At 41.8% G+C, this 26,280-nt stretch overlaps 1 long non-coding RNA gene across 1 annotated transcript in view; it reads right to left on the bottom strand.

Moving 5' to 3' along the window:
• Nucleotides 1-25,598, bottom strand: part of LOC128346738 (uncharacterized) — a 31,627-nt gene extending 6,029 nt beyond the window's left edge. The window contains exon 1 of the long non-coding RNA XR_008317163.1: nt 25,201-25,598. This is a non-coding gene — a long non-coding RNA (uncharacterized LOC128346738). The remainder of the gene's footprint in view (nt 1-25,200) is intronic.
• Between the last annotated feature and the right edge of the window lie 682 nt (nt 25,599-26,280).

Here is a 26,280-nt window from a genome sequence, read left to right as displayed (position 1 = left end):
TCGGATATAAGATCAGTGGACCTGTCAAAAAAGAAAGTAGTACATCACCTAAATGGCAGATTAGGTTAGAAAATAAAATCGCCAGGCTTAGATCAGATGCTAGTAAATTGAAAGATACGAAAGACAAGAAGCTGAAGAATGAAAACACCAAACAGTATCTGATCCAAAAATACCACCTAGATTCAAGGAAAATTAGAGAAGTCCTGGAAATAATAAAATAGCAAATAACAACAATGTCAAAGAAGATTACCAGATACGAAGCCAGAATTACACAACACAGGCAGAATCTCCAATTCCAATCGAATCAGAGACGTTTCTACCAAAGCATAGAAGGAGAAACTACAAGAAACATAGAAACACCAAATAAAAAAGAAACAGTGCAATTCTGGGGGAAATTATGGGACAATCCAATAGACTATAATAAAAAAGCAGGTTGGGTGAAAGAGGTCAAAAAAATGTAACCAACAAATGCAAGATCTAATAATAACACCAGAATTAATAAGTGAAAGAGCAAAGAAAATTAAAAATTGGACTGCTCCAGGCGACGATGAACTGCATGGCTTTTGGCTTAAACACCTAACAAGCCTTCATAAACAACTATCAAAACAGTTCAATCACATTTTGCAAGGAGGTGATATTGAACAATGGCTAACAACTGGGAAAATTCATCTCATCATGAAAGACCCAGCAAAAGGTGCAGTTCCAAGTAATTATAGACCGATAACCTCTCTGCCAACCATGTTCAAATTATTAACTGGAATAATGGCAGATGAAGTCATGCAACACTTATTAACTAACAAACAGCTTCCAGTTGAACAGAAAGGAAATTGCCCGAACACCAGAGGCACAAAAGACCAGCTGCTCATTGACAAAATGATTTTAGAAAATTGCAAGAGAAGAAAAACTAATCTAAGTGTTGCATGGATTGACTACAAGAAAGCCTTTGACTCATGGCCTCACACATGGATACTAAAATGTTTAGAAACAACTGGTGTCAGAAAAAACATTCAGATATTTATTTTAAAAAAGCAATGAGCATGTGGAGTACACAGTTAACAATCAATGGCGAGACACTTGGACAAGTTAGCATTAGAAGAGGCATTTTCCAAGGGGGCTCACTATCCCCTCTATTTTTTGTAATCATCATGACTCCACATTCACAAATACTAAACAAAACAGGCCTCGGATACCAAACATCTAAAACATCAAGTAAAATCAACCATCTGCTGTACATGGACGATCTGAAGTTGTATGGAAAGACCCAGTCAGAAATCGAATCACTGCTAAACACTGTCCGTATATTCAGTAGCGATATAGCAATGGCGTTTGGACTAGACAAGTGTGCTACATTAATAATGAACAGAGGGAAAATAAGAAAAACAGAAGGAATAGAACTGCCCAATGGAAGCAAGATCAAGAACCTGGAAGAGAAAGAACCTTACAAATACTTGGGCATTCTCCAGGCTGATAACATTGCACACACTGAAGTTAAAAGAAAAATGGGAAGTGAATACATCAGGAGAGTTAGAAAAATCCTCAAGTCCAAACTCAATGGCGGGAACACCATACAAGCCATAAACACCTGGGCTGTACCTGTTATCAGATACACTGCAGGAATAATAGACTGGACCCAGGCAGAGCTAGAGACGCTAGATCGTAAGACCAGGAAAATAATGATCATCAATCATGCTCTGCACCCCCACAGTGATGTTGATAGGCTATACCTCCCTCGCAGCTCAGGTGGAAGAGGAATGCTGCAAGTCCATCAAACAGTAGAGAAAAAGAAAAGAGGCCTTGAAGAATATATCAAGGACAGTGAAGAAGATGCACTTCAAATGGTCAATAACAAGAAACTATTCAACACCAATGAAACAAAGCAGGCCTACAAGAAAGAACAAGTTAAGAACTGAGCAGAAAAATGGAGAAATAAGTCATTGCATGGTCAATATTTGCACAATATAAGTGGAAAAGCAGACATCACCAAGACCTGGCAATGGCTTAAGAATGGCAACTTGAAAAAAGAAACAGAGGGTTTAATACTGGCTGCACAAGAACAGGCACTAAGAACAAATGCAATAAGAGCAAAAGTAGAAAAGTCAACAACAACAAGCAAGTGCCACCTTTGTAAAGAAGCAGATGAAACAGTGGACCACCTAATCAGCTGTTGTAAAAAGATCGCACAGACTGACTACAAACAAAGGCATGACAAGGTAGCAAGGATGATACACTGGAACATCTGCAAAAAATACAAGCTACCTGTAGCCAAACATTGGTGGGACCATAACATTGAAAAAGTTGAAGCAAATGAAGATGTAAAAATATTATGGGACTTCCGACTACAAACAGACAAACATCTGCCACACAATACACCAGATATAACTGTAGTCGAGAAGAAAGAAAAACAAGTGAAAATAATCGACATAGCAATACCAGGGGATAGCAGATTAGAAGAAAAAGAAATAGAAAAAAACCACCAAATACAAAGATCTACAAATTGAAATTGAAAGGCTGTGGCAGAAAAAGACCCAAATAATCCCAGTGGTCATTGGCGCCCTGGGAGCAGTTCCAAAAGACCTTGAAGAGCACCTCAACACCATAGGGGCCACAGAAATCACCATCAGCCAATTACAAAAAGCAGCTTTACTGGGAACAGCCTATATTCTGCGACGATATCTATAACAACTGCAACAACATTGACAATAAAATTCTGGCATCCCAGGTCCTTGGGAAGGACTCGATGTCTGGATAAAACAAACCAGTCAATAACACCTGTCTGACTGTGTAAAATAATAATAATAAATAAAGCAAACAAATTGAGGCCAGATTTCAAACGTGATTGAGTGTGGCACCACTTTTCCCAGCCTTTTGCAATTAGGTGGTCAAACTGCATAAAAACCACTTACTCCCTCAGAGTGTGAATTAGTGGGAGAATGAATACCTTATTTGTTACTATAGACTTCAGTGATAGAAGTCTGCTCGTACTTTAGCCAAAAAGAGTTTTATTGCGGAGGGGTTGAAAATGTTTCTTTCTTATAATCATCACAAGGTGTTCCCCTCCGCAAAAAAACTTTTTGGCTAAAGTACGAGCACAGCTCCTATATGGAGCTCAACTTGGCACATACTCCAACTTCTCTAAACTGGAAACTGTGCAATCTAAGTTCCTGTGGAACATTTTTACCTTGGTATGTGCCCAGTGCTGTCCTACATCTGGAAGCAGGACTGCTTAAAGTAGAGACCAGAACATGGATCAATATCTTTGAATTCTGGCTGAAGCTGGTTTTCCACCCGCCAGATCTAGCTCCACTTGTGCTAAAGGACATCTATCACTCCAGGTGGAAAAGAGAGCTGGAGGAAAGGCTGCAACATTATGGTTTCTCCCATTTCATACTGATTACTTTGGGATATGACAATGCCAGGGTCAGACTCAGACAAAGAATATATGACATGGAGCATCAAATTGATCAGGGCTCCATTCCTGTTGGTGTCCAGTTGGGCAACCAAGTTTCAACCCTGCCAGATACCTAAACCAGATAACTGTGCCAAAATACCGCAGAATTTTGACACAGGCACGATGCAATGCCTTGCAAACAGCAGTCCTGGATGGGAGATATTGAAAAATCTCCTACAAAGAATGCACTTGTCTCTGCAAATTGGGAGATACCGAAAATACGGCCCATGTGCTCCTTTATTGTCAATTTTACTGAGATATACGGCATAAACATATAACCCCTTTTATTAGCTGCCATTCAGATTGTACAAATTCTTTTTTTCTTGATTATCTTTTAACAGACCAGAATGATCTGAGATCTTATAATGTGGCTAAGTTCTGTTTAATAGTCAATAAAATTTGCCAGGAGTTCATTAAGAATCATTGTTAACTGTGTTTAACTGTGTGTTTAATTATTGTATCATAACCTTGTAGGTTTATTTTGTTGGGCTTCTGTTTATATATTGTGCTGGTCGGTGACAGTAATAAAGGAACGGATTGATTGATTGATTGATTGACTGACCACAAGGTGATGTACAACAAAACATAAACAATGGAGTAAGAAAACAGTCTTAAGATGTTTGTAGTGCTGTAATTTGAGAGGAGAGATCTGATTGAAAAATCCCAACTCAGCCATGAAGCTTAGTGGGTGACTTTGGCCCAGTTCATCCCTTGGCCTAATCTACCTCACAAGGTTATTGTGAGTATGGTATGAAGGAGAGGAATCCAAGTATGCCACCTTGAGCTCTTTGAAAGAAGAGCAGACTAAAACAATACTGTAAATAAATACAGCTAAGTAAAGGCAGCTTATTTTAGGCCTGGCTGGCTGTACAGTATATAACTGCTGCCTGAAGCCTGGTGGTTTCTCAATGCAAGCAACTTTTCAGGCAGAGATGTTGAACTCTGAACTTCTTTATCTCACCTTGCCTCCTTTTCCCTAGACTGCTGCCATTTGGAGCCTGCCTGCCTTGGATGATATCATCTGCCTTTGGGAGATGACCTCTTGCCTATTGTAGTGGAAATGTTATCTGCCTCTGGTTCCCTTGACTGCTGCCTCTGGAAACTGACCCATGCTTGCCCTTGACTGTGCTACTTGTCTCTGGCACCTCTAAACTGGCAACATTGTTCTCCTGTAGTCCTGAAATCTGACTGACAGCAGGCGTATCTAGGGAAAATAGCGCCTAGGGCAAGCACTGAAATTGCGCCCCCTGTCCAAACATCTGACACCCATCTTTCACATAACTTTACTATAATATCAGCTGAAAAATATAAGTCAAGCTCTTAAATCTTTTAAAATTTCAAAAACTATTTAGCAGTGGATGTAGCCAGACCAAAAAATGCTGGGAAACTACAAATTTCAGTATGCTGGGGCTCATGAAATACCCAAATACTATTTGGAGGTGTACTTGGAAAACTAAACAGAAGTGCCTGTCTAATTGTCTACTATGCATTGTAGCATCACTATTACATATGTTTTAAAAATAAATGGAGAATTTGGCTTTTCCCAGATACTCGGAAAATAATTAAAGGATATGCAGATTAAACTGTGTCACTGCTTGGAATATATTCTGGTATTTCAGAAAGACAGTTAAAATGAGAGAAAGAGAGCAAGAAACTCCCAGTGGGCCTTAATACTAAGGATTTCACACTGATTCAAAGACAAACTCACCATTAATAGCCATATTATTAAGACGCCACATTTAACTCACTTATCATAAGAAGCAAAGTAAGAGCAAATGAATACAATCCTAGCTCATAAGGTTCAGCTCAGTATTCACTAGCCCTGATTCTCTGTACATAGTGCCAAATTGAATATGTGTACAGTGACTTATTTTAAATTGTTATTTTTTAACCTGTAGCCCCTTCGGGGTGCTTCCTATAGGCCGTGGGAGGGGGGCATCTGCAAAGGTTACCCCTCCCCCCGCTGGCCTCTAGGGCCTTGCAGAGACCATTTGAGCATGTGCTGTGGCCATTTTTTAAAATAATTGTGTTTTTTAACAAAATGACTGCTGGAAACAAAATGGCCACCGTGCATGCTCAAATGGCCTCTGCGAGGCCTGGCATGGCCTAGGGCCTCACAGAGGCCATTTGAGCATGTGCAGTGGCCATTTTGTTTTTGGTGACCATTTTAAAAATAATTAATTTTAAGAATTTGCGCCCCCCTTCAAGTGGCGCCCAGGGCATGTGCCTTGCCTGCCCTACCCTAGATATGCCCCTGTCCCTAACTTGTACCAGACAAGCAACACTTGCCCTATTATATCTTCTTAACCACCAGAATGTATAGAGCATTTTCTGAGTTGTTCTGATGCAGGGCTGCTCAACTTTGGCCCTCCTGTAGATGTTGGCCTTCAGCTCCCACAATCCTAGGCTATTGGCCACTGTGGCTGAGGATTATGGGAGTTGTAGTCCAAAAACAGATGGGGGGAGCTAAGTTGAGCAAGCCTGTTCTAATGGAAACCATTTTCTGCTTCTAACATGGTAACTCTTCCCTAGGATCTCCATCTATGTGATGTGAATTTTGGTTTCTGTCTGACTGTCACCAAAGGGGTGGTGAGTAGCTGTTATCTTGAAACAACATGGGAAAATAAATATATATCTCTGTCATGGGATCCTGTCCCATGTGCTGTGTGAATTTGATTTGTATTCAACTCACAGCCCACAGGTTACAAAAGTGTCTATACAGTCATCCCTCCAACTGCTAGTGTGCCATTCCAGGACAACCTTGTGGCTGGCGAATTTGCGGTTGGCAAGCCATTGAAATCAATGGCAAACAGAGGGTATGGAGAATGGCATTCGTGAAAGGACCACAAAATACAGTAAAAGACAGGGGGAATCCCTGAAAATCACCCCTGACCCCCATAAATCACCCTTTGCCCTCCAAAAATCATGGGGGGTGGAAACCCCAAATTCCCCCCCCCCCCAAAAGCCAATCCATGAATACTCAGGTCACAGTTGGCGAGACCTGCCACAATTTCCCAGTTGCAAATACTCAAAACTACAGCTGGAAAACCAGCAGTTGGCAAGGAATAACTGTACTGTGAGTAACATCTTGATACAAGATGGTGGATTGACTAAAAATATATACCACTGTTGGCATCCTCTAGGATCCCCCTCATGTGCTTGAATGGTGTTTGTGTTTAATTGTGAACATGAAAGTTATTAGAAGAGGACACACACACACCTTCAGACATGAGCCCTATTCAGACATTATGTTGTACATGTGCACGGATGTCTGTACTAGGGATATTAGATTTGCGTATGAATCAATTCACGCTGAATCGGGGGCAATTTGCAGATTCGACCATGAATCAACTTGCCCTTTAAATGAAGGGGCTAATCAAAGGTTGAATTGAATCAGACCCAATTCAGTGTGAATCAATTCGCATGATTCGTATGGCCATTTTGGTGGACCTTTCCCCCTTGCTGATTGGTTTTCTGGCAATGGCTTTTAATTGGCTTCAGATTTCCTTGCTTCTTGTTGTCATTAAAATCAAGTGTTGGCATGGGCAACTGTGTCCCCATTGGCTGGGGGGAGGTAAGAGGGAGGGTGAAACACTCTTGGGGGGAATTTAAAAATGTATTCTAAGGGACTGGGAGGCAGAGGGAGAGAGCTCTTGTGCAAGAAGAGGATATATGAGGAAGGAAGGAAGGAAGGAAGGAAGGAAGGAAGGAAGGAAGGAAGGAAGGAAGGAAGGAAGGAAGGAAGGAAGGAAGGAAGGAAGGAAGGAAGGAAGGAAGGTTGGTTTGATTTTGTGGTTTTATTTCCTCAGCACTGAGTATATTATTGCTGTTCCTGCTAGAACTATTTTTGTTGGATCTCAGATTGACAATCTCTCCCGCCAAGTCCTAGTAAGAAAGTGGGTCGGAAGAGGGATAGGTCAGGGGGAGTTCTAGAGAGTAAATGGAAGGTTCCGATCTATGTTTTTTGGTTAACCAGTTTGTATATCATGCATGCTATGTTCCTCCATCGCAATGGGGAAGTGAAAAGGGACTATGAGATCGGAGCAGGGAAGACAATGCAATTGGCCTGGAAGAGGTTATATGGTTTTGTCCAAAAAGAATGGGGCTCCTTATCGAGGGCGGAATGGGAAATACGCTGGAAATGGATGATCGATGTCCCTCCCCCGATTACATGAGAGTCCGACGTGTTGTATTTCTTTGCTTGTAAGGACTATTCTGTATTTCTTGGGTTTTGCTTGATGTATCCTGGTCTATATTGCTAACCTGTGGATTTCTGATCTTGTAAATGTGTCGTAATGTAAAATTCTAGTAGTTTGTTTATTCAATAAAGAAAACCTCCCTCAGATTGACAAAGAGGGAACAAAAAAGGAGGGAATTTCAAAATGTATTCAAAGGGACTGGGAGGCAGAGAGAACCCTAACATCAGGAGAGAAGGGAGGAATCAAGGAAGGTTTGACTGTGTGGTTTTATTTTCTCAGCACTGAGTATAATATGCTTGCAGTGCTATTGTTGCTATTACTACCTGTTTTTGCTGGACTGCAGATTGACAAAGGCAGAACTTGAGTGCCTGCCTGTCTTCCTTGAGCCATGGCTTGGTCTGTTTGTAAGATGGTGTTGTGGTGAGAAATGTGGCAGCTCTCTATGTTATTACTCAGGGATTGCTGTGAATGAGCTCCATGTCTGGCCTTGACTAACTTGTGCTTCACTCAGTGCTTTGGTCTGCTCTGCAATCTACATTGCAAGGTGTGGCTGAAGACCAGGCAAAATGTGGCTGAAGACCTTTTCTGATTGAGCTTATGGCTATACTTGCTGGCTGCTAAGAGTGCTGCTGTGCTGTGGCAGTTGTTGCAAATAAGTACGGAGTCATAATTATGTGTGAGAGAGCAACTTAGGCCAATGATGTTACCGCAGCACAGGCATTGTGGCTGGCAGTGGTTTCTGGGTCAGTGGTTTTTGTTTTTGTTTTCTGGCCGTCTTCAGACTGTGTTTGGCAAAATAAGATGTTATATGTTGGGAGGGACTGTGTGTGCTTCTGTTCTACAGTGTTGTTTTTCAAGAAACAGTTGCAAAATATGTGCAGTACACTCTGCTAGTAGGGATATGCACAAAACCAGTTTGCCCAGTTCTGAACTGTGTATGTTCAATTTTATGCCCCCCGAACAGACCCCCAGCTTGTCTCTAATTCAAACATGTTCAGGGGTTCTAAAGTTTAAAAAAAAATTAAACACTCATCACCAGGTCAGGTGGTCTTGGAGGTGCTGCTGCAGCCACAGGGGGTGGTGGTTTCTGCCATCTCCCCTCACCCCACCAGAATCTTCCCGCTCTTCCAAGGACCATTTTGACCCATTCTGGGGGTCTTCTAAACCTTTTTCCAGTGGCAGTGGCCATTTTGGAGGGTGCCACACATGCACACTGGCCATTTGGCCATTTAAAAAAGCATTAGAAGCCCCGAACCGGCTCAAAGCCAGCCCGGGTGGTTCGGCTCAAGGGTTCAAGGGGGCTCAAGGGGGTTCAGCTCAAGGGGCCTTGAGCCGGACCAGTTTGATTGCAAACTGGCTCAACCTCAAGCTGGTTCACACATCCCTATCTGCTTGTTTCATCCATAGAGAACAATGGGGAACTCAAATCACCTTCAGCATAACATGTGAATAACTGTACTTGTGTACAGATCTGTACCTGTGTACACTGCACACTTGCATAAGTGTTCAACAAAATATCTGAATTGGGCTATGGAGATCACATAAGCCTTCATCCCTTTGAAAAGTAGGCTATAATGACTTATTGATTTCAGTAAAACAACTAAGCATGTGTTTGCTCTTCACTAGTCTCCATTTAAAACAATGAGACCAGAAAGTGCTTAACTTTGGCTAGATTGTATCCTTGCTCTGTTTCTTGACCTGCTTTTTGTATTAGTACACAATCTGCATTTGATCTGTATGGTGTATTGCTCTTAGCATATTGGCATTTTAATATTGAAATCAAAGAAGAATAATGAAATAAAGCAAACCCAGAATATTTGAGAAAATAAACAGCACCTACTTTTTCAACTAGCATAAAACAACTTGCTTATTTTACACCATTTGGTACCCTTTGTTGATTGTGTGATACTGACATATTTAATTCTTATGAAACACAAAATATACCAGATATTTACTTCAAAGTGTTTTAAAATTAATTTTCTATTACACTCAATTTTCATACAGCCTTCATAAACTTTGCTTTTCCCATGAGCTGTTTGTTTATTTTTAGGAAAATGCTCATTATAAGGAGGTGAAAGTTGTTGAACTTAAAAATAACTGTCCTTATTCAATGTATGGCAGCCTTTGGACATAACGGTAAACAGTAGGCCCAACTGACCCACAGTTTGCCTCCATTCCCCCACCGTACTCCCAAATGATCCCGATCTGCAGTCTGGAAGACTGCAAGGAGGGAGGAACAGGCTGTGTGGGCTTTCTCCTTTGCATGAAAGACAGCTGCTGCAGCCAATCACGAAGAAGAGAGGGAGGAGCTTCCTAACCTTAACTCTGGTTTGTGCAGCTTGCACAAACCGGAGGTGCCGGCAGCAGAGGCCAAACGACATGATGCTGCCTTCAAACCCAAAGTTTTAGTGGCAAAAAGATTCACCCTGACAGCATTGTTTGCGATGATGTCATCCACCCCAAACATGAAGGCTGAAGAAGGCTGAAGTGGACTAACATGAGGGTGGTAATCATCAATTAAGATTATAGTGAAAGGAAAGTAGGTAGATTAGTTCTTACAAGAACAACTTGTTTCTGTTTGTATTCTTCATTAGCATGTTGGAAAATCAGTGCTCTGACCTAAGATAAGGAATGAGACTAGGGATTTATTTAAGGATTTCCAGGAGGACACACAACGGGGAACCATTCATCCCTTTCCAGTGAATGCTGGTAGAGCACATATCTTCGTTTACAATGCACCAGTTGTGTAATGCGCTTAACTTACAATGAGGTCATTTACACAACCAAAAACTGTGTTCTACCTGGGTTTGGGAGCTGTATGTGCTTCCAGTTGTCAGTTTTGAGGAAGCAAGGTAGGAGGAAAACCTGGGTAGCTTTTCCTCCTATCTTGCTCCCACACAATCATTTCTACCCAATGGGAGGCTGGGAGCACATCAAAAATTGGGAGCACAACTGAAAATTAGGAGCACACACAGCTCCCAAACCCAGGTAGAACGCAGTTTTTGATTGTGTGAATGACCCCATTGTCTTTAACTTATATGAAGCTTCCCCCGCCCCCGGTGTGGCTAAAAATGGTGGAACTGAGATGAATACATTTCATTTCACCTTTGTCCAGCTTTTGCAACTGGATATAAGATGCAGTTATTGTACAAGTGTTGTCTAATGTGTATAAGCAGGTCTTTTCTTACTTTTTAGAAAAATGGAAGTATCATAAATATGGTAAAGCAACTTCCTCTTCTGTTATGATTTTGCCCCCTCTTTCTTTAAAAGCCTTTTCACATATTCAAAAGAGTGTGCTCAAACATTCTTATATGATTTTCATGATACTTTCTCAAACTCTTATCCAGTGGCATAGCATGATGTATCCATTTTGTGTGGATGAGACAACAAGATAGCCTTGCTGTGGGAACTATGAGAGGGAGAGAGATTTGCTGTTTATCCCTGAAAACCTGGCTTGATGGGCACTTCAGCAAAGGAGTATATACAGTTCCTCCTTAGCACAGACCTAATACCTTGAGGCCATTCACATGACCTGCTGGGCAGGCGGGTGGGAAGGGGGAAGGGTTCCCATAACTTGCCTTTCCCCCCAGACCAGCATTCTTAACTTGTCTGGTGGGAGCACACTCCATACTCCAACACAATCTCCACTGCTCTGTGCAGTATGGGGCAGGGCAGGATATCTCTGAGGCTGGGACCCGTTATCCTGGCTTCTGGGTATCCCACAGTGCACTGAGCACCGAGTACAGTACACTGGGGGATTCCCCCAGGGGACAGGTGCTCTAGGTGCCCATCTCTGTGTCAGCATGAGTACAAGTCACCCGCATTGACCCACGATCCCAGGAGTCAGGTTAAGGGTGCGTTTGCACCCTTAACCGCAGCTAAAAGGCAGGCTTCAGCTCTGGGTTTGGCACCACAGCACTGCCTGGATTTCCGCAGATGCCAGCAATTTTCACGTGCAGTCAAGCCTGGGCTTAGCTGCTCACGAGAACAGCCCCCTTGTCTTTAAAAATATGAATTGGCTTCTTGTTTGTTTCTGGGCACAACTCAAACTGCTGGTTTTAAATCTTAAAGTACAGCCTGGGACCGTACAGTCTTGGACCAGGTACCTGAAGGAGTACTTGCTCCCACATAAACCTGCCAAGCAACTAAGATCATCAGCTCCTATCTGGCAGTCCCCCTTTCTGGGAGTCCCCATCAGTGAAGGTTAGGAAGTGGCTACTGGCCTTTTCTGTATTTGCACTTAATTTGGGAAGCTCCCTCTTGCAAGAGTTTTGCTTGATGTATACTTTATTCTCTTGAAGGTGCCAGGCAAAGGCAGTCTGGTTTATCAGGGCTTTTGATATTTAGTTTAATCTCATTGTCACATTTGGTGTGGGGTTTTTTTTGTTTCCATGTAGTTCTTATTTTGAGTTAATACCTGCTGGGATTGTTTTAATTTTTGGTGGCTTATTATCCCCCTCATTTTATGCTTAGGGGTTCATAATGGCTTATTTTTACCATCATTCTATGCTATTATTTTTCTGTTACATTTGGTTTTGGTCTGTGGATAATTATATTCCATTGTAATGAAATATAATTATTTCCTTGCAGGGGAAGGGAAATAAGAAACTTAATAGAAGTTTCCCCTTCCGGCTGTCCTGCCAGCTCTTTGACCTTGGGGAGAAGAGCCAACGACCCACAGAACCTTGCCTTGCTCCTCTGTAATGCCAGGTCAATCCAAAACAAATTTGAAGTAATCCAGATTTGGGATGGATCAGGATGGATAATCCGGATCAGGGATGAACGGGCTGACCTGGTGTGTATCACAGAGACTTGGTTGGGGGAGGCTGGAAGCCCAGTTTGGGCCCAGCTTCTCCCTCCAGGGTACTCTGTGGAGGGGCAGGTAAGGGAGTGTGGGCGGGGAGGTGGAGTAGCTGTGGTCTTTAAGGATAATATCTCCCTTACCAGGATCCCTATCAGAGTGTCTGATCATATTTAATGTGTGTACCTATGTTTGGGGATCAGGGATAGATTGAGACTTCTGTTGGTGTACCGATCACCCTGATGCCCAATAAAGTCCCTAACTGAGCTCACGGACTTGGTCTTGGGTTTGGTGTTGGAGTCCCCCAGGCTTATGGTGCTGGGGGACTTCAATATCCCCTTCAGGACCAGGTTGTCTGGTGCAGCTCAGGAGTTCATAGTGAGCGGAACCACTGCAAAGCAGTGCCTCACACCCCAAACACTCTCAGACGTTCCAGAAGGATACTATGGCCGATAGTATCGAAAGCTCCACTCCTACCTTTCTGGCAGATTCCAAATGGTGTCACTTGGAGGCTGTTGCTCTTCAAAATCTGAGTTTTTATAAGGGGTCCCTCAAGGCTCCATACTGTCTCCAATGCTTTTTAACATCTACATGAAACCATTGGGAGAGATCATCTGGAGATTTGGTGCTGGGTGCTATCAGCACGCTGATGACACCCAAATATTTCTCCATGTCAACATCATCAGGGAATGGCATATCCTCCCTAAACGCCTGCCTGGAGGCAGTAATGGGCTGGATGAGGGATAACAAACTGAGACTGAATCTAAACAAGATGGAGATACTTATTGTGCAGGGTCATCACTCAGGAAGCAATATTGATCTACCTGTTCTAGATAAGATCACACCTCTTCAGAAGGAACAGGTATGCATTCTGGGAGAGCTTCTGGATTCACACCTTTCCCTGGTTCCCTAAGATGAGGCATGGCCAGAAGCACTTTCTATCAGCTTCGTTTGATACGCCAGCTGCGTCTGTTTCTTGAGGTTCATGATCTCAGAACAGTAGTACACTGCTGGTAACCTCAAGACTTGAGTACTGCAATGCATTCTATGTGGGGCTGCCTTTGTACGTAGTCCAGAAACTACAATTAGTACAAAATGCGGCAGCCAGGTTGGTCTCCAGGTCATCTCAAAGAGATCATATTACTCCTGTATTACAGGAGTTGCACTGACTGTCAGTACATTTGGGAAGCTCCCAGCTGAGAAGACCACACAGGATGGGATACAACTGGCTGAGAGGCGATCCCAGAGATATACAGGTGCTAATCCCATAAGGGTTTTGTAGGTGAGAACCAGCACCTTGAATTAGACCTGGAAGCGAACAGGCAACCAGTGCAGCAGCTGTAAGAGAGGCGTGACACTATCAAATCTATGGCCACCCATGAGAAGGTGGACCACTGCATACTGGACTAGTTGAAGCTTCTGAATTGTTTTCAAAGGCAACCCTAGGTAGAGTGCACTACAGTAATCCAAACGAGAGGTAACAAAGGCATGAGTTACTGTTGCCAGGGCCTGCCAGTCTAGGAAAGGCTGTAACTGGCAAACCAGCTGAAGCTGGGCAAAGGAACTCCTGGTCATGGCCTCCACCTGCTGTTCAAGCAGGAGCCGTGAGTCCAGGAGGAGCCCCAGATCACGAACCGTCTCTCTCAAGGGAAGCACAACCCTGTCAAGAGATAAACTCACACACGGCAATTGGCCAGATCATAAACTGAACAAGAGCAACTCGGTCTTGGAGGGATTGAGCCTGAACTTGTTTTGGCCCATCCAGGTCCTGACAGCCTCTAGGAACTGAGCCAGCACACAAATGGCATCACCTGTTTGGCCAGTGGTAGAGAGATAAAGCTGAGTATTGTTAGCATATTGATGAAAACTTACCCCAAAAGATGGATGACCAAGCCCAGCGGCTTCATGTAGATGTGAAAAAGTGGGGAACCCCACAAGAAAGGGGCCAGGTGCAGAATACTCACCCCCAGTCAACTTCGACTAGAATCACCCAGTGAGGTAGGACCAGAACCACTGAATAACAGTTCCCCCAAGACCCAGCCTACTTAAGCACTCAAGAAGGATAGCGTGGTCAATGGTATCAAAGGCCGCTAGAGATCAAGAAGAACCAAAGGGAGGTGTGCTTCCCACATCAAGGTTATGATACAGGTCATCCAACAGGGCAGCCAATGCCATTTCAGTGCTGTGCTGCAGCCTAAAACCTGACTGGCAAGGATCCAGGAAATCAGTCTCCTCCAAGACTCCCATCAACTGAGCACAAACCACCTTCTCCAAAGGGTCCAGGCTAGAGGTCGCTGTGCCCACGTTGGCGAGAATCCTGTCCACATCATCAATCTCAACAAGCTCAAAGGTATCCCAGATAGTATCACAAGACCCAGCCTCTATTACCTCAGTGGATACTGAGCAATTGAAATCCAACTCTGAACAAAGGTGAGCAACTTTATCAGCGAAAAACCTAGCAAACATGTCACAGTGGCCAGGCGGAAGGTCACCAGAATCAACCCTCCCCAACAAAGAACAGGTGATTCAGAAAAGGGCCACCGGACCGGAATCCACTGACACAATAAGCATGGAGAAATGAGAAGATTTCACCACCCTTATCACCACTGTATACTTCCGAACATGGGCAAGCAACCATGCTCGGTCGGCTTCTGTCTTAGTATGCCTCCAGCAGCACACTAGGCGTCTTTGATTTGCTTCATCTCTCAAAGTTCCTCAGAAAAACAAGGAAGCCGAGATCCATGAGCCCTAAGAGGCTGCTCAGGAGCAATCTTGTCAAGCGCCCTCGTAGCCCCGAAGTTCCAGGCCTCAACGCGTAGCACTGGCGAGTTGCCTAACAGATTGCATATGAATGTTTTAGGACATTTTTAATAAATAATATGTTTAAGCCTTATGTCTACACAGATCGTCTTTTGTTCCACAGCAGTTTCAAACTCCAAGCCCTTTTATTAAAAACTCTTTGTTCCTCTTTGTTCCTCTGTCCAGTAATGTTTCTTCTATAATCTTATGGGCTGTGGTCTCTGTTTTCTTTTTAGAGGTGAAATGGATCTGGGCAATAAAAGCCTGAAGCAAATTCTCCTAATACAAATTGGCTTGCAAACATTTTTTTGTTTTGTTTGATTCCCGTCCCCTCTCCCGCCCCCACCAATATACCCAGTTATGAAAATTGTTGGTTCTGTGGGCTTAAAAAAAGATATAAACATATTGGAAGTTGCAAGTCCTTACTCAACATCATGGCCTTGAAGTAAATCATCAGCCACAATCTAACACAGAAGTAAGCCTGCTTAAGCTCATTGAAATGATGGGGTTTAAAATGGTTTAACTCAGTGTTGAATTGTAGTCACCATTTTAAAGTGTTTTTATGCATAGCTCTCAAAGACAGTTTTCAAAAGTGAAATTTCAAAATGCATGACATTTAAAATGTTGAATTCAAATCCTGAAATTTTGCCAAGGTTTGAATTCGTGCAATATTCCATTTTGGCTTTACTCTGCCTCAAGTGTGGTTGGTTGTTTGTTTGTTTGTTTACATGTAGTAACTTACCGAAGTGGACAGAGCTGAATATGTCTCTCCTGCATACTTTGTTCAGGTCTAGTCCCTACCACAGAACATTAGGCTGTTAAACTGTAGGTCACCTATGCTAACTGTGTTGTTTCTATGTTTAATATAGAACCTAGTATACTACTGTAGTAAACCAATTAAACCGATGTGTAGTTAAATCCATGTGGAATATTGGCAATCACAGAGTTTTGTTTTTGTCATTTTGAATTTGAGATAACTTTTTGAATAAAAGCTAGCAGGTGTTTGATGAAACTCCTGCAAAGCAAAATTCATTAGTATCACACAGCTATCCTATAAAAAGTCCTACCTGAGAAATCAAGATGGGGTAATAGAAAGGCCACAAAACACTTCAATTTGGTTTGATGAGTGACTGACTTATTGTTTGTTCTCTGTCAGGTTAAGTATTTTAAAGGATTAAATTTACATCTCATTAAGTTTTTTCACTTTTAAATCACAACAGACCATCAGCTATTCAGAAGTCCCATTTTTAATCTCTTAGGAGCATAAAGTATTATGTGTAGTCCCTTTATGTTCTGCATGAAATTAACAGGCAAATATAAGATATTAAACATTTTTCCCCTGCATAATCCAGCAATGGTTATTTGCTTAGCAGTATCCTCATTCCAACATTTTCTTTCTGTTAACCCACTGTTAGGCAATAATGGGGCTATTGACTACTTAGTTGCTGCCTTAGAATATAATTTAAACTCAATGATGCTCTATGACGTTTGTCAATGTACTTTCGGATGCTCCTAATGATGAAACTTAATATAGGTATAAGAACTCTTTTACAATCATATGTATTGGAACTGTGCCCCAGTTCTATCTGTCTATTTATTTATCATATTTTTATACTGCCTGATATGTAAATCTCTAGGTGGTGTACAGATGCTAACATTAAAATCACAGGTTAAAATACATAACACAATAAAACAGTATATAACTTATTAAAATTATTAAAATTCTAATTAAAAGCTTGGGAGAACAGGAAAGTCTTGAGGGTCTTCCTGAAAACAATCAGAGAAGGAAATGCTCTTATTTCAGCAGGGAGAAAGAATTAACCTGGGAGATGATTCAGCTGTTCCCAAGAACTTTAAACTGCACTTAGAGTAGCCTATCATGAATGCTAACCTCAAGCTATGTCCCATGAAAAGCACAGCTCAAGAGGCAATTGTCAACCACGCATCATCCTTGCACCAATGACAACCTAATGAACAAGGTGCGAAAATGCACCATACCATAAAGAAACCGAATATGTACATGTGAAAGAAACCGAAAGAGAGACACACCAACCCAAACCATATGTAAAATACTACCCCAAGCGAGGAGCTAAATGACTAGCAAGCTGTGACAGGGCAGAAAAAGGGGGAACATCCTTTTTTTCATCCTCTAATTCATCCTCTAAACATTTTTTTCATCCTCTAATGAAAAAAAAAAGGATGAAAAACCCTAATGAAGAAGATCCTATAGGAAACAGGACAAATCATTGGCAGAGTTCAGACCTTGAGGTGCTACAGTCGAATACTAATGAATGAAAAAAGCTTCTTTCTGAAGAAGGGTCCGACAGACATCTGCTAGAGCAAAAGAAGATCCACAGTACTTATACAAAATGAAAAACCGAATATCATCAGCAGAATGTTGTTTATCAATATAATGCATCACAAGGGGAGCCTCTACCACCTTATGCAAAATACGAGAACAGTGTTCAGCAATCTAAACTTTGGCACTTTTTCTAATTTACCAATGTACCAAAGATTGCATGGGCATTGAATCACATAAACAATGGCTTTAGAACTGCAATTAGCAAAAACCCGAAGCGGAAATGATTTGTGAGTAAAAGGATGATGTATGGACTTGGTAGGAACAACTAATGAGCATACCGAACAGTAGCCACAGGAAAAAAGCCGAATGGTTCAGAACCATGCTTGTTCGCAGATGAAAAGTCAGTACTTATTAACATATCTCGAATACTGGAAGTTTTACGGTAGGTAATCAGGGGTGAGGTTTCGCACCCTGGTAACTGAGCCACTATATGCCAATGCCTTTTGATGATATTTTTTATTTTATAAGCCAACGGAGTGTACTGAACAGACTAGAAATGATGAGAATTGGAACTACGGGCCGCAGTGTGAAACAAGGACCGGCGATCTACAGAATTAGCACAGGAATGTGCCTGCTGAATAATATGTCGTGGGTACACGCGATCAATTAATTGTGATTCCAACAGTTTGGACTCCCTAACATAATCTGATGTAGTAATTGTAAAATTTCACTTAATCCTAAGGAATTGGCTATAAGGGATACTTCACTTAAGATGTTCAGGATAAGAATCAAAATGAAGATAGGCATTAGTATGAAGAGGTTGAATGCTAGCTTATTGGAATGGTCTTTGAAGACCAAGGTTTCTAAATATGGGATGCGGTCTTCGTCCCACTGATAAGTGAGTTCAATATTGCTGTGAAGTTGATTGAGCCAAGAAACAAAAGGTTCAAGATTAGAAGGATTATTGTAAACCAGGAAGATATCATCAATATAGCCTTTGTACATTAATATATCCTGACAGAAAGGATTAAATGTTGACTTCAGAACAAACTTATCTTCCAATAATGCCATGAACAAACAAGCAACAGAGGGAGCGAGGCTGCAGCCCATTGCCAATCCTTTGATTTGAACATAAAATTGATGTTGGTGTCTAAAAAAACTGTTTTCAAATACAATATCTACCAGTTCCATAAGAAAAAAGGTGGGAGGATGTGATGAGGGACGAGCTAACAAAATGTACTCAACCATCGTATGAGCTTTGTCCAGAGGTACTGACATATACAAGGAAACCACATCTAATGTGCATAAAGTGGCTGGTTGGAGAACTTCAAAACCTTCAACCTTCATAATGAAGTTGTTTGTATCTTTAATAAAAGATTGAGAATAGGAGACCGAAGGTTTAAGAAAATGATTGATATAGACGGAAAGAGGTTCAAGAATGGAATTGGAACCCGACACAATGGGGCGGCCTTTAGGAGGATGATCCGGCTTATGAATCTTAGGTAAAATATAAAAAAATAGGTACCCGAGGGTAAGGATTAAACAGAAATTTTTTTTCAGCATCAGTAATAAAACCTAAGAGATTAGCCTCACCCAGAACCACTTTGATGATAGACATGATTTTGGAAGTGGGATCTTTATCTAAAGGAAGATAAAAGGACCTGTCGTCCAATTGTATGGAAATTTCCTTTAAATAATCATTCTTGTTCATAACAACAATAGCACCGCCTTTATCTGCTGGTTTAAAGATCAAATCAGGATCCTGCTTAAGTGTGTTTAAAACAGAGTGGTCTTCTCTAAAGAAATTAACTGGATATCGGTGATGTCCAAGCATCTCTTTTTCTACTTTGACAATATCTCTTTCCACAAGTTGTTGAAAAACAGTGACATTGGGGGAATTAACAGGTGGAACAAAAGTAGATTTCTGTCTAAAGGGGGATCCCTCATCTATGGGATCACTTCCAAAGATAATTCTCAATTGTATCGATCTGATTAACCTAAAAAGGTCAACCTGAGTGTTGAAGTCATGGTACACAGGTGTAGGAACGAATCCCAAGCCGAGCTGTAAAACTTTAAGCTGATGTGGGGACAAAGATTTGTTACTAAGGTTAACAACTAAGGTCTGGGTCGGCCACGAGGGCAACAATTCCTGCGAAAAAAATGCTGGGAATCTTCTGATCTATTTTTAACAGTTCTGTCCAAAAGAGGACCTTCTTCCTTCTTCCTCAGAAGGAATAAACTCATCAGTATCAGTATATTCCGAAGAACTCACAGGATTCCTCCAAGAAACAGATTTACGTCGAAATCGAGGAGGGGATGTCCAGTTATAGACTTTGCCTGAATCATAATCATGTTCATCATGTGAATTTTTTTTATTTTTAAAAAGAAGTGGTTCCTTAAATTGCTTAATGTCCCCCTCAATTTCTCTCATTTTTGTGTCTAATACTTCAGAAGAGGTGCTAGACCTCAGATTGGTTTCACACTCGTCTAATTCCTGTTTAATATCAATTACAGCTTTAGAGGACCTTTGAATGATAAGAAGAATGGGGTCTAAACCACATTTATTTAGGATCAAAATCCATTTCTCACAAAATTCTGTGTCCTGTTGGAATAAAGTAGGAGGTTTAAACAACCATAAACCCCTCGGGATGCGAGAACTCTCATAATATTTTTCAAATATAAGGCATGGAGTTGAGTTCTAAGAAACTTCTTTTTTCAGATCAACAAATTCAGACCAATTGCGAGTAAAAGAAACCTGTTGAGTGTCATGCGAGTCAGTCATACAACTACCTAAAATCTCATTGATTTCATCAGCAGAAAAAGCAAAAGAGCTGGTGAGATACAACATGACTAAATCCCCAACAAAACAGAAAACTGGGGTCCACGGAATGGAGAATGGAAAAAAATGCAAAACCCATGAACAAAAAAACCCAAAGTAAATGATAAATGAAAAATAATGAATAGTAAATAGATAAATAACCAGATCTCAACACATGTGAAAATAATCAAACACATCTGTATAACACATATAAAAATACAATGGCATAATACCAAGTAGAATTACAAAATGCAATGAAAAAATGAGAAACCAGTATATACAGGTGTCCAAACAGAGTCCGAGATGTCTTCAAAATGAGAAATTGAAGAGTACATACAGTACAGGTAATGAGTCCTCAAATCCAGAAGAAGGAAATGATGTACTCAGTAAGATGTTGTGAATGCATGTAGTTCAAGGCATGAATCCTTCATTCGAGGAAAGCAAGCAACATGCTCTGTAATGACCGATAATAACTGGTGATGAAAGACAAAGCACACCAGGGAAAAACCACGACAGCTACCTCGGGATAAGGAGCTGTTTCGCCCAAAGCTTCATCAGGGGCTGGTTCCCATTAGTACAGGCTGGAACAATGAAATGAGAACATAAAACAATATCTATAACACTGTAAAGTATGAAAAACAGAACACAAAAAACACTCACAAAATATAAAATAAAGTTTGAATACATTTAAGCTTATCCAAGCTCATTAAAAGGCTCAGGATTCGCTTTACTAATGAAAAGCTAAACATAGGTCATAAACACAAGCAAAAATTAATCCAAAAGATTTTTTAGCTGTACCCAGGACCGCAAACTTCCTAAAAGATATAGTATATAATAGATGCAAACCTCAAACAATGTCATATCAAATAGGACATGAAACATAAAGAGTAAGTACTACCTGTAAATTGTCCCAGTAATGATTACAAGGGAACAAACTGAAATAGTGATATGAAAAACATAAACCAATATATATAATGCAATGAAGCATTGCTAATAAAATACTAAAGAATAACTTACGCAAAAGTAGAAAAGCATTTCTTATACATTTCTTTCTAAGGAAAACTACTCAAAGTAGTCCCATTGAAATTGAAAGAATTAGTTAGGCATTGCATAATTTAGGAACATAGGACGCTACCATATACTGAGTCAGACCATTGGTCCATCTAGCTCAGTATTGTCTACACAGACTGGCAGCGGCTTCTCCAAGGTTGCAGGCAGGAATCTCTCTCAGCTCTATCTTTAAGAAGCCAGGGAGGGAACTTGGAACCTAGATGCTCTTCCCAGAGTGGCTCCATTCCCTAAGGAGAATATCTTACAGTGCTCACACTTCTAGTCTCCCTTTCATATGCAACCAGGGTGGACCCTGCTTAGCTAAGGGGACAAGTCATGCTTGCTACCACGTGACCAGCTCTCCTACTTTGTCCTTTTAATTTCAAGGGGGTTCCAAGTAATTTTCCCTATGTCAGCCAGTGGCTACAAGCTATAGTAACATCTTGTAAGCCAAATTCTACAAATTTAGTGACCATTTTACTTTATTGAGGCCTAGCTCCACAAACTTTACGTGGTTCAGATTTTGAAAATAAACATAAAGCGTACATGGATCTTGTCTAGTGCTACCTTTCCATTAACAGGGAGGATGTTAACATAACAGCAGTGTAGAATCCAGAGAGGAAAGAGTTGTGGTATGCAAGGACAAAACAGTGGAGTTGAATCAGGGATATTAATAGTTTAATGAGTCAGATATTATTTACAAAGAGGCAAGTGCAATCTGCCTTCAGTGCTCTTGCTGCTGGCTGTTTGTTAGCTTTGCCTCTACTCCAGAACTAAAGCACCATTCAAAAGTGATACAATAAGGGGGTGGGCGCTGGTTGATCTGCCCCTTATCCTATCACATGCTGCCTACAAGATGCCTCAGTGTTCGTTTCTGAGATTCATGGGTGATTCTGGAAAAGGAAAGATCGATCACACACACACACACACACACACTCACAACTGTGAGTTTTAATGGGCTTTATTAAGGCTAATGATTACAAGTGTAGGTGATTAGGCATATAGGCAAGTAGTTATCCATTTCATTTTTCTATGATTGTAGTGTATTGTTCTGTAATAGCTAAAAGCATTATCATTTCCCCTTTTCTCAAAATGCAGAGCTGATAGCTAGGAAAGAGTTTTGGCCTCACCAAGAAGCAGGCAGCCTAAGAATTCAGTTCTGTGTGAGAAAAAGCATTTCTTTCTAAGCCTTCTACTAAATGCTGAATAGTTTGAAACAGTTTCATTTCATTAGGAGCACGTGGTGGCAGGCATTTTGCTATCTTCCGATTGTTCCCAAACATCCTAAAAGCTGTGTTAGCAGAGAGGGGGAAAAAAGCTAAAGTACAGTTTTCAAGGAGGGAGGGAGACCGGCAAGAGGAATGTCCATTAGGGCAGCTTAGAAAGAGGGGAGGAGGGGGGCCCGAAAGGAGGAGAGAGAGACAGACGTCATTTCCTGCCACCTGGCAAACAATGGCTGCAGCAGGGGCTTCGCTGGAGCTCAGGATAGGTAAGAGAGAAGATCCAGGGACAGAGAGGAAAAGAGGAGGGGGTGTTAGTCAGAAGTTGCTGGTTCGTGCAGGCATGGCTTTGGGCAATAATTACCAGTTTCCAGGTACGCTGGAATGAGATCTCTGCTGGCTTCTCCGGTGGGAGGGTGACTGGCTCTGGAGATACAGGGAGGGGATACATGGTGCTTCTTCCATGAAGAAGTCCATGCCTACCCTTCCACCATGGATGGCTGCCTGCAGCTTTTTATACATTTTTGGCCACCTATCAAAGCCAAAATAGTCACTTCATCTACTCCAGGGTATCTCCAATTTGATAAACAAATTCTGGCCCGGCTCTCCAAATTTCTCTCTCCCCCTGCAGGGAGGAGCCAGTTAGAAGCCTGGCCTGGCTTTTTGTTTGATCAGATTCAAGATAGAGACACTTTTTAATGTCCAGCTGGCCCTGGCTTGTAGCCATTTCAGATCTTTGTTGATGTTCTTCAGCCCAGAGAAATATGTTAGAAGGACAGAGAATGTTGCAAGCAAGAGGGGTTTCAGTGTTATATGAATGTAATGTCCCCCATAGCACAGCTTAGGCATTTTTATCTATATGTGGTTTCTTATAATTTCCTAAATCAGCTAGATATGATTATGCTTGACATGTCAGACTAGTTCTTATGACTGGTTTTTAGCATGGCAAGAAACTACCCAAGGCTCTTGGCAAGGCGGTAAACAGCTTCAAGGCTGGGAATGATTGTAAGGGAAAATTCCCCCTCTTTCTCAGACTCTCAAGAATAGCATGTCTTTTCACTGGCCTGGATTGCGGGGGGGGGGGGGGGGGGAATCAAAGTCAGGCTTCAGCTTCCTGCCAAAACAATAACTCAGTCACAGGCCTCAATCTAGCCTTTTGGCTTTTGGGGGTCTCAGAGCAGACCCTGGTTCTAAAAAGGGGTCCACCCACCTGGTCATATCAAAAGCTGGCCTGGATCAATGAACAGATTAACCAAAACACCACAAGCAGCTACTGTATACAGCCACATATACAGCCACAGCACAGTATCCCTCCCAGTGGCTGCTGCTGGTGGATTGTTGATAGGTGTGTGCCACAGGGCAAGGCTCCTGGAGAAATAGCTACTGTGTATGATTTTTGTCTATAGATGTTACTACAGTTTGCAGCCATTGGCTGGCTGATACATGGGGAATTACTTAAAGTAATCCTCTTGAAATGAAAAGGACAAAGTATGCAATGCCTAACTAATTCTTTCAATTTCAGTGGGACTACTTTGAGTAGTTTTCTGTGGTCAGCCATGGAAACCAGCTTCCAAGTATTCTCTTGCTGATGGATTGTAGTAGAACTGGGGCACAGCTCCAACAATATCAATGCATATGATTGCAAAAGAGTTCATATATAGATATAAATATAGATATATAGTCATTAATAAATTGATCATTAATAACATTCATCATCCAGACACAACTTTAATTGTCTTAAAGATAGGAAAGATACTTAATCATTCAGCTTAACTACTGAACCATTCCCTAGTTTACACCACCTACTATGACTCTGTCACAACCAGATGCTTAATAGGCTATTGTCCAGGCAGGCAAAGATGCCCAATTCTACCAATCAACCACACTTTAAAACACAAGACTATTGTGGGCTCGAGGTATTCTTCTCTCCTGTAATGCCAGGCTCTTTCCCATTTCAGTAGGGAGCTGGCTTATATTAGATTTAAAGCAAAAGTAGGGCTGAATGGCAAATCATTCTCTTTCCTTCTCACTTCTACTAATGCTTCTGCAGTGCTTGTTGGTGCTTATTGACTGCTTCTTTCCTATACCCCGTAGGAAATAGCATTGACCATAAAGTAGTAGTGATATCTTGAAGGTTGCTGAGATTTCAGATATTAGATTATAATTCAAGTGGTATCAGAGTATCCCAAACATTTTTGTGCCAAAATCTCAGTACCACAAATTAACATTCCGCAGGCCAGAAATAGTTCTGAAATGTTGTGGTGGTTTAGAAATATTTCCACCAAAGCACTTTAAATATGGACCGGTTCAAAGAAACATGGTCAAAACACGCAAAGAGGGGCAGGGATGCACTGAGAGTGTGCCTGCCCCAACATCACCAAAAGACATCCTGACACACTGTCAGGACATCCTTCAATTGTGTGTGGGGGCTGTTCATCCAAACAGCCCCTAAACGTGCACTCCAAAATCCTGTTTAAACATTGAAACCCCATGATCGCTTGAACTGACCCTGTGAGTATATTCACCTTTTAAAATCCTGTTTGCTGCCATTGTGTTATCTTACCTGCTGCAGTTTGGCTTCTTCCCCTAATTTCTGCTTCTTCTTGGAATAGTTAAATGGGCAAGCATGAGGATCATGTAGAGGGCAGGATGAGATCACAGATTTGGCTACATGATCATGTCACTGAGGACAAATTAAGTAAATTGAGGATGAGGGCAATATTTTCTGGATCAGACAAATGGATGAACCTGTTGTACCCTGCATCAGAGAGCCGTGAAGCATCCAGAGGACCCGCTGAGCAACCCTGGCCAAAGTTGCTACTGATGGCACCTTAAGCCACTGAATGCCTCCTTCAATGGCTTGCCCAGCTCTGCCCATTCTCCTTCTATCGGCCAGGAGCCCAGTCGATTGAAGGCGTGGGGTGCATATGAACTGCCACTGGGTGGGGGGGCACCACAGGAAGAAAGAATGCTGCCCATGTAGTGGACACGGGCCCACTCTTCCCTCACTATGCCCCTGGGCACTACATCGTCATATCTGGCTATGTCACAATGTCACCATGGGCACATAAAACCAACAGAGATACAGCAAGAGAAGATAAGATGTTTGCAGCTGTTGCTGAAAAGTCATTGAAAGAAGTAACACTTTTTGATGCTACCAAATTTCCCCCCAAATACAGAGTACTATACTCTGTCTAGCCCTGCTTAGAGTCGCCATTGAAGAACATAAGAACAGCCCTGCTGGATCAGGCCCAAGGCTCATCTAGTCCAGCATCCTGTTTCTCACAGTGGCCCACCAGATGCCGCTGGAAGCCACAGGCAGGAGTTGAGGGCATGCCCTCTCTCCTGCCATTACTCCCCTGCAACTGGTGCTCAGAGGCATCCAGCCTTTGAGGCTGGAGGTGGCCTATAGCCCTCCGACTAGTAGCCGTTGATAGACCTCTCCTCCATGACTCCATGAAGTAATTGCATGACTCTGATTTTCCAAATATACAAATCAAAGTCAGTGGCACTTACTTGTCAAATATTCACCAGTATTCCCCAGGGGACAAAATGAGGACAAGAGATGTTCAAACATGCACTACTAATCAGCTAAACTATGTCTGAACATTCAGAATGAAATCTTAATATTCAATCGGATGGT

The sequence above is a fragment of the Hemicordylus capensis genome, chromosome 1 (assembly GCF_027244095.1).
Source record: "Hemicordylus capensis ecotype Gifberg chromosome 1, rHemCap1.1.pri, whole genome shotgun sequence".
In the NCBI taxonomy this organism is placed as follows: Eukaryota; Metazoa; Chordata; class Lepidosauria; order Squamata; family Cordylidae; genus Hemicordylus; species Hemicordylus capensis.
This window is presented reverse-complemented; position numbering and strand designations above follow the sequence as displayed.